At 39.2% G+C, this 9,916-nt stretch overlaps 1 long non-coding RNA gene across 2 annotated transcripts in view; it reads left to right on the forward strand.

Annotated features, from left to right (window-relative positions):
• LOC144807813 (uncharacterized) overlaps positions 1–7,370 on the forward strand; it is a 109,728-nt gene extending 102,358 nt beyond the window's left edge. For both annotated transcript variants that reach the window (XR_013606455.1, XR_013606456.1), the window contains 2 exons: positions 4,081–4,161; positions 6,526–7,370. This is a non-coding gene — a long non-coding RNA (uncharacterized LOC144807813). The remainder of the gene's footprint in view (positions 1–4,080; positions 4,162–6,525) is intronic.
• The last annotated feature ends 2,546 nt before the right edge of the window (positions 7,371–9,916 follow it).

Raw genomic sequence — 9,916 nt, forward strand, 5'->3', positions numbered from 1 at the left:
GTTAGCCAGTCCTTTTGTGTAAACCTCTTACCACCTGAGATGAAACAATCTCAATGATGGATGTTGTGATGAGTAGTGTAGTGTGAAAACAAGTGAAGTAAATAAGCTAAGAGCTGCGACTGTCTCATGAATTCAAAACATGCATGTGCATTTTATACTTATCTCTGTCACCTTAAAAAAAAAAGAAACCCTACTTCTGCAACTTCTATCCAATATTCCAATTCCTCTGCTGCCCAAGTAGATTTCAAGGCAGCGGTGACTACTCAGCAACCATTTCCCCCTGCCCTTTGAATCAATTATGCCTGCCAAGAAGAAGGCATAATGTAAAAGAGAAAAAGCCTGAAATAGCTAGAATAATGCTGTTAAGGAGAGTATGGTGGATAAAGAAATCCCAGTGACTTTTAATGCCCACAACATAGCTATAAATAGCACAATGCAGGCAGTAAAAGAGGTCCAGGAGAGGAGTGCAAGCACCGGGACGAAAGAGATGCCTGTAGTACAACACATGACACAGCCTACTAAGCAGGTGTGTCACCGTGTTCAAATACAAAAGGATGGGCACCCACCCTACAAAATTCAGCAGAGAGTAATGATAGTGCTGATAGGAAGAGAAATCCCTCTAACAGCCAGATAGATTCATCGCTGGGGGGCCAATAAACAAGAGCCAACTTTGTCAGAAATATATTCGCTGATACAGAAATATTGTAAGTAAACTTCAACCCAATGCACAGAAGCTAAACTGAAACAGCTGAGCAGATATATATGTATACAAGACATATATGGAAAGATTCGAGATATACAAGGTTGCAGGGCTGGACTGTGAACCAAAACCGGCCCTGGCAAAGTGCTCGGCCCGCCACCCCTCCCCACTCGGGGGGGTTGGAGGTGCCGCCGAGCTCTTTGCCAGGGCCAGTTTTCGGCCGATTTTGTTACAGGGCCGATTTTACAGCTATGCTGCAAAAACGGCCCTGTAACAAAAACGGCCCCCAGGGGCCCCAAATCGTCCCCCCCACCGGTGCGGCGCACCGGGGGATCGCCCGGTGCCCGCTACAGCCAGTCCGGCCCTGCAAGGTTGTATTATAGAACTAGAGCAACGCAAAGCAGAAACAGAAGAAATGAGTGCCTGAACACAGGGTATGCTTACCAAACAGACAGCAATGTTGTAAGAACTAGAGGATAAAATTGAGGACTTTGAGAATCTGCAAATGCGCAATACTCTACGTATTTTTGGTATAAAAGGAGTTGAAGGAAATTATGGTCAGAGCTTTGTGTTCAACTTATCAGATGGCCATTTTCTGATTTAAACGATTGCATTTTTGAATCTTAAATACAGAGTGCAAATTGGCATCCCTTACAGAAAATGGCTCAAGCACAAAGAAAGGAAAAACCAAGAGCAATACTGATTACATAGGACATTTCATTTTCAGAAAGGAAATCTAGGCTAAATCAAAACAAAATCTCCTTTCACGTGGGTGAAGTATCATTTTTCTAAGATCAAACATTTATTGCCAAACAGTGGAACAGCGCTAGCAATTATGAAAGTTCCTTTCTCTTCTGCAAGGTCTTAGTGCTATGGTTTATATACAAGAACAATGTGGGCTAAAAATTATTATGAGTGGTCAAAAATACTTTGATAATAATGAGCAAACTGAAAGACCTGATGAAAACATGGAAAAAAACTTTTATCCATACAGACTTAACTGTTAACCGCATGTATCCTAATGATTAGATGGGAGTTGCAATGACTCCTGAAATAGCTTGTGCCTATAATTAGATTTGCATCACATTGACCACCTAAAGGACCACAATTGGTAGAGTTTGGTGTAGGTGACAGGGTGGATATTGCGGGAGGAATGGGTAGAAGACATTAGGAGATATTTTGGTTTGAGGGTGGGGGGGTTTGATGGGCGAGGGACCGAGGTGATGGGTTGCAGGGAAGGGAGCTAGAGACTAAAAAATAGAGAGGGAGAAGTATGCTTATTACAAGTTGGTTATAGTGTCAGAAAGGTATCCAGGGTACAGGGAAGACTTCCCATCACAATGAACAGCTTATGAAAGTTTTAGTTTGATTATGGCAGGATTAACTATTCTTACTTGGAATGTATGAGGTCCAAATAGCCCTAAACGCACAGAGTGGTTCAGCAAAGTTTGATAGGCTACAAGACTGTTGTGGTATGTTTAAATGAAAGGCATACAGCTAATAAAGATAGAGCGTGCGTTAGGGAAATTGGATACACTATTTTAGTGCATAGAATACAATCAATATCCTAGCTAGAGGGGTGGCTATACTTGGAAAAAAATAGGTACTAAGATTCAAATTGTCCAAATTAAGGCAGCTGTACAGGGAAGACAAGAAATAGTACAGATAAAACCCATGCCAAAGATAAAAAATATTTGCGGGGATCATGGGTCTAACAAGACGATCTTAGAATTTGATATGATATTTCTCCTAAAGTATCAGGATGGATGTGAAAATTATTCTATTGGGAGATTTCAATTGTATTTTAGATCCCAAAAATATATACTACTAATACTAAAACACCATGACATATGGCTAAAGGTAGGGATACAGTTAAAAGGATGTGTAAGGAAATTGGGATGACAGATGCTTGGAGGTATGTTCACAGATTGATATTGTCTTTGCAACTTGGTATTCAGATACGTTTGGGACCAATTATGTGTTCTGATTATAATGTAATATTAATTGCATCAAATAAGGCATATTGTGAATGGACATTCAATAGTTCCCTCCAGCAAAGCGGTAAAGGAATGCGTTAATAAAAATATAGAGTCAGCTAAATTCGTAACTGTGCTGGATATCTTAAAAGCATATATCAGGGGTTCTACTGTACAATTTGTGGCACAGAATGGCCGTCAAGACAAATTAAGGGAACAAAAACAAATAATAAAATTCGCAATTTGGAAAAAGAATATGCTATGAAATCTACCACTCAGGTAGGAGAGATTTATCAGACGTTTACCACGTTGAGAACAGAAATAGGTAGGGAAATAAGGGAAAAAGCTGCTGCCAAGTTTGCTCACTATAAAGGAAAGACACTAGAAAATGGTGAATCAATAATGCATAAAAAAACAAAGGTTCAAAATAGCGCAAACACGATATTCGAAATAAGGGATGTACAAGGCAATCCGAATACAGAGCTCGATAAGTTGACAGTATACTACACGAATCTATATATGGAAGGCTCCCCTTCTCCCCAGCCAAATTTAGATACAGATGTTCAGGAAAGCTGCCTCCCAATATTAAATACTGAGTTACAGGATGAACTAGTCACAGCTTTGCACAATGATGAAATTCAATGTGCCATAAAGTAATTAGTATCTGAGAAAGCTGAGGGGGAAGATGGCATATCTCTTGAATTGGTATTATTATAAGTATTTGGTGATATCCTCACTCCCATTACTGTGACAGAATTTTGTACAGATAACTATTGTCTTAAAATAAAATAAGCTGCCTAATGAATGTGGTTCATATTAATCAATTTCATTGATCAATGCTGACAAGAAAATATACTCAAAAGCACTGGCAGTGCATCTATCTAGAGTGATTCAGTAAAGACCTACTTGGGTTTATCCCAGAGTATGGTATGACAGAACATATGAGCAGCGCAGCTATTGCTGTGCTTGATACAGCTAACATTCTTCACAAACCTGCTGGAATTATTTTATTAGATGCTGCTAAAACATTTGATCGGGTTTCCTGAAAGTTCTGAAAGCAAATCCCAAGGAAATTCATAGAACGTGTACAGGCCATAGATACGTCACCCAAGGCCCAGATTGCAAGTATGGTAATGACTTCACAACAGATACATTTTACTCTAGGGACCAGGGCCATAGCCATTGGACAGCATTTGAGGACCAGGCCAGCCATAATAATCTTTGCCCCCTCAAAATGACCGAGGCAGCTGGCATAGTATAGTAGACGTGCAGGATTTCAGAAGGTGAATGAACTATAAAAATGTTTTTAAAATGTGTTTTTATACTGTTACATTCGCTGCATATTCCTAGACAGGCTAAATGTCAGCCTATGTTTACTGACAAATGTTTGCTTATTCCTTTAAGGTGGAGATGTGCAGGCAGGCCGACTGCAATTATGTAGCAGGGGATACCTAAATTATGCATAATTGTTGACTAAATGATATGGTAAGCTAACACACATTAGGCTGCTTATTTTGACATTTCTACATGTTATCACTACCTGGGCAAGTTTTCACTTCATTACTACCAGTTCCACAAACAGCTATAAGTAAATAATGACTAGTCAACCTTTGCAATGAACCTTCCACTGCACGGCAGCATCTGTTGCATTAATTTTAGTAACTGTTGAGCTGTTTGAGCTGGAAACAAAATTTCTTTTTTGTTGCTGAATTATGTGGGAAATGCACCACATTCATAACAATGCGGAAACGCCACCGCATTGGCCTTGATTTCAGAGAGTGCTAAAAAACACTGTAGGACGTCAATTCGTTTCTAATCCACCAAAAAATAAATACCTGTAAATGAACAGTACACATATTTCAAAACATGCCAGCAGTTATGAAAGCACAAATGGAACACATTTCGTTTTAGAATTCTGAACTGTAATGGACATAAAACATTTAATAGGATCAAAACAAACATTGGTGATGCAGAAATAATAAGTATTGTATTGCACACTTGCAAATTGCTTACTACCCCTATGCGTGGCACTGAAGAGCTTACCTTTATTGAGAAAACATGGCGTCATATAGGGTGGTGTGCTTTTGGAAGGGTGGTGTCTTTGTTTTGTAATCGTATATGGGAATGGTTTCCATTTCATGCGTGATGACCACCGAGGTGTAGTTATCATGTTATGAGATGCAGCACACAGTAGTGTGGTGGATGATGAGGTGGTAGATACACAAACCTGCAGTTTATGGTTGTTCAGTATGCGGGCAGCTTTGAACAGCTCTGCAAATCCTTTAAGGTATTTCTCACAATTATAGTCTGCTTACCTAGTTACTGCACTGAGTTGTCCAATCAGAAATTTTAGGGCAGAATTATTTAACTTTCATGCAACGGAGCAAGGCAACTTGTTGTACTGCATTGCATAAAAGGCTGAAAGCAGAAATGTCCCATATTTACAAAGATATAGTTAATTTTGCTGTCTCCTAGCACTGGCACACTGTGTGTTTAACAAATACTTTTGATTCAAGAGATGAGGGAAACATTTTCCAGGTGGTAGTGAGAGAATCCTAGGAGGCAGTCATTGGATCTGGGGGCGCTAAATATGATTGTCGCACTGGGCGCCACCAGCGCTAAAGCTGGCCCTGTATGTGTGCTATAAAATGCAGCACACATAAAATGAGGAAGCAACAGGGATAAATAAAGATATTTCTCCTTGTTACACCTCACTGAGGAAGGTGTAGCATTTCGACGCAATCCCTAGCTTTAGTAAGTCTTGGAATGTGCGAAAATCCATGGATGGATGCATGGAAATGCCCATCCTCCACCAATGGAACGCGCCTTCCCAATGCAAGGTAATGTAAGGTAGCAACACGCACTGCCTTGTGTTACTTTGTATTTAGTAAACCACACAAAGCCATGCAAAGTGGCTTTGCATGGCTTAATAAATACCATAAATGATTTTACGTTGGGGCTCCGCCACAGAATTAATACTACTATGACACAAAATCTTAGTAAATATGCCCCCTAGTGTATAGTTCTGGGCATGAGCTTGCATTTTTGGAGGGATTGAGAAGTCGAGGGTTCTGCTGGGATGTGCATTGTTACTATCACCCATCAACAGTCCTTCCACTGAATCCCCACATAGAATCCTCCCACAGAATTCCTTATTCCACACTCCCCATTCTATTAAGAACACTACACACCTTCCCCTTTTTAACCAAAAAAAAAATATATATATGCATAACAGTCTAGTCAAAACCAGTCCAGAGTCAAGTAGTGGCAGTACTTGGCTCAAATACAAAGGTTTCTATAAGTGTTCCTCTTGCAGGGCGTGCAAGTTTGGTGTTAACACCACCCACTACAGCACGCCTTTTTGCCCTACCAGAAAGACTATTCGTGGCAATTACAATTGTCACAGTGAGTTTGCAATATATGTCCTGACATGCACCTGCGGCCTGCGGTATGTTGGCAGCACTAAGTTGCAGGTGCATGTCAGAATATTGCAACACCTACGGGCAATAGTAAATAATGACAATACCTACCCGGTAGCCCGCCACTTCAAATCAACCCACAACAATGATTTGTCCCAGTTGACATATTTTGTCATAGATGTGGTGGCTCCTTTAACACGGGGGGGTGATAGAGAGGGACTCCTAAGGAAAAGAGAAACTGAATTCATAGTAGAGCTGGATAGTAAATATCCAAATGGACTTAATACGACTGAAGACTTACATCATATGTTATAAACTTTCACATTATCTATATCATATATTGTGTGTAAAATTTAAAGAACTAATTCTCAGGAAACATGAATTGAATCCTTATGTGGATCTCTATGTTTTTTATGTCTCAATTTCCAAGGGCTTTCAGAATATACATACTACGTATGATAAACATGAATATCAATTGCACCAAGTGGCACCATGGGGGAAATGGTTGTGACATTACATCTATTTTGAAAATGAAACTGATAATGAGCTAAGTAATTGTCAAAACTCTCTCCAAATGATCATGTAAAACACATTTTTGTATATAGTATATTTACTTTTTTAGTTACTTGCAATCACAAAGGTTGCTTATAGGCACTTTGTAGGTTTATTTAATTAATCAATATCACTCATTATTATTTTGTTGCCACTAAGGGTATGAGGACGGGCATTGGGGGAAATGTCAATGTATTGAAACCTTGAATTTTTTGATCTCATGTGCATATAGTTTCGAGACTTGTTTTATTTACGGTTTTGAGTCTCTATGTATTCATGTCAGGAATGGTGGACTGTCTAATTTATAATTGTTATATATAGTTGTATAGGGATACATCGTATGTAAATATCTGTATATAGAGGAATATATATTTTTTTATATATATATATATATATTTTTCTATGTGTATATACATTGTTTCAAAAGTTATTATCAATATTTTTGAGTTACAATTTTGGTATGACGTCCATAAATTTCGGCGTATGATAGTTTTAGTGAGGAATGCTCTATGAGATCAATGGGGGTTTTTGCATTCATGCAGTTATATTGTTTTTTCCCAGCCTTTTTAATTTAAGTGCAGTGATGGTGGGTGCCGTATTCAATAGCATAGAAAATTGTTTTTTCCATGTCTATGCACCATGTGATTCACTCAGGGGGTGGAGCACTGCAATGTAAAAAAACGTACTTAAATGCATGCTGACCAGGTGTATGGTCTGTGATCAAGAGCACTAGTTGCTCGAAACGCGTCGCCTGAGAGGTTGAATAAAATCTCCCTTACTGCAGCCTGGGGTCCGTGTCTTCTTTGTGCAAAGATTGAAGATTTGGTGTTTATATATATATATATATATATATAGCAAAATCTTCAAACCTCCACATGCAGCGCCGAAAGAAGAGACAGACCCCACGTTATCCAGGCAAGATGTTATTTATTCCGAGTGCCTTCCCAAAATGCAACGTTTCGAGTACTGGCGTATATATATATATATATGTATATACATATTAATCCTAAAACAAGTTTTACATATTTAATACAGAAGAAAAATTGCTTAATGCTGAACAAAATCATTCAATTCCATGGGTAAATTCTTTACTCATGTTCTTTTCAGCACTCATACAGCTTGCCCTTCCTTCGCTGTTTGATCATCAAATTCTTCACTGTGGTTTCTTATATTGCTATCCGGAACAGTACCCTGCCTTTCAGGTGTCTCACACCCACCAGCTTTAAGTTCAAAGATACCCAGTAATTTTAACCCATCACTCGTATCACTAGAGTCAGCAATACACTCATTATCAACATTAGACTCACTTCATCCAACCTCCCTACACGGTGCCATCCTCTCCTCCATCACCTTCTCAACTTCATCATACAAACCAACATATGTGTCTCCTGCAACTCCATCTGTTGACCACTTTCTTTTCACCATGGCATCTTTACACACTGAAATACATCAAAAATCCAAGATTTGTCCTTCCTCTATTCTCACAGCTTTACTAAAAATTTCAACCACTCTAACAGGATCAGGCCATTTGGATAACCTCCTGTTGATCATACCACCCAGTTTTATACAAACCATCTCACCAAATCTCAACTTGGACCTTGCCACAGGAACCTTAGAACAGCCACTCATCATTTTCTCCTGCTACTTCTCAGCACACTCCCTGACTTTAGCAACATCCATAACTGTGTCATACGAATTTCTCTCTTTCAATCACCATGTCATAAGTTTAGATCCTGGTTTCCTGCCACATAACATTTCAAATGGGGACAACCCCATGACAGAATTAGGTGACATTCTATACATCAACAAAGTGGCCCTTAAAGCTTTTCTCCACTGAAAACCACTCTCTCTTCATAGCTAACTGAATTGACACCTTAACAACCCTGTTGAAGTGTTCTACTTGACCATTAGCCTGGGGTTTATATTTAGGCACCCTGTTGTGTTGAACTCCACACCTTCTTAAAAATAACTCTATTTCCTTACTTACATATTGTGGACCATTGTCAGATATAAGTTCCTTTGGTAGCCCTTCACGACAAAAAATGTAATCTAAAAATACAATGACTTGCAGAGATGTAACTTTTTCCACAATTTTAAACTCTGGCCACTTGGAGAAATAATCCACTGACTTTCCAAATGGCCCCAACATTTCAATCCTTAGTTTCCTCCAGGGAACCTGAGCATATTCAATAGGAGTCACATCAACAGCTAATGGTTTGGCCGATTTGTCAGTTTTCACACAGGAACCACACTCTCTCACCCAACTGTCAACCATACCATCAACACCAGGCCACCAGTAGAATTTGCACATCCTCTTCTTGGTGGTGGACATTCCCATATGGCCATCATGAGCTGAAGCACAAATCAATGCTCTTAATTTCTGTGGAGGCACAATTTTGTCACCCCTAATGACAATATCATCCAAAACCAAAAATCCCTCTCTGATTTTGAAAAATGAAACTAATTCCCCACTCAATTTTCTTTATATACAGTTTTTAACATCTCTCAAAAGGCAGTCCGCTTGCATGGCTTCTTTCCGTCTTTCTTCTGAAATAGCTTTGGCTGTGTTCTTGTTCGTACACCACCTGTTAAGATCATCCAGATTATACGCCACATCACATTCCACCGCATCCTTCACATTGGTTTCATCCACAATTGATTATTGTGACATACAATCCGCTTGGACATTAGCATGACCAGGAACATATTCCACTACACATTAATATTCTTGTAATTTAGCAGCCAGTCTTCCTAACGAGCTGTCAACATTCTACCCCACTTGTCATAAAGCTCAAAAGTTTTGTTGAAATATTCTTGGTGTACATTTCTAATGTCTTTAATATTTGATAGACTACAGTATTTCAAGTACCATAAATATCAGGGTTGTGCGAGCACTGCTATTTACAACCTGAAAACAAACTTTTCTTGTCTTAAAACTTCTTGACCAGGATTGCCCAACCCTCTAAGAAACACATTATCTGAGCCAAGAAGCCAGTGATATAAACCATAAAGTGCACTGTGGCTGTCAAAACGTTCTGACAGATTAGTGATTCTAAAAAGCCTGTGTGGTTGGAGAAGAGTCAGTTATGTGGCAGGACTATGCACCATGCAGTTGATTTCACTGAGGCTCCAAAAGACTAACCTTAATAACTGTGGCCCAGGCTAGATGTTTTAAATGGGTCAGGGACAAATGAGTGTTCTAAAGATTGCCTTAAAACCCAGCAGTTGAAGTGGATAAACCAGTATTGGTAAAGCCACTAGGTCTCACC

The sequence above is a fragment of the Lissotriton helveticus genome, chromosome 1_2, assembly GCF_964261635.1.
Source record: "Lissotriton helveticus chromosome 1_2, aLisHel1.1, whole genome shotgun sequence".
Taxonomy (NCBI): Eukaryota; Metazoa; Chordata; class Amphibia; order Caudata; family Salamandridae; genus Lissotriton; species Lissotriton helveticus.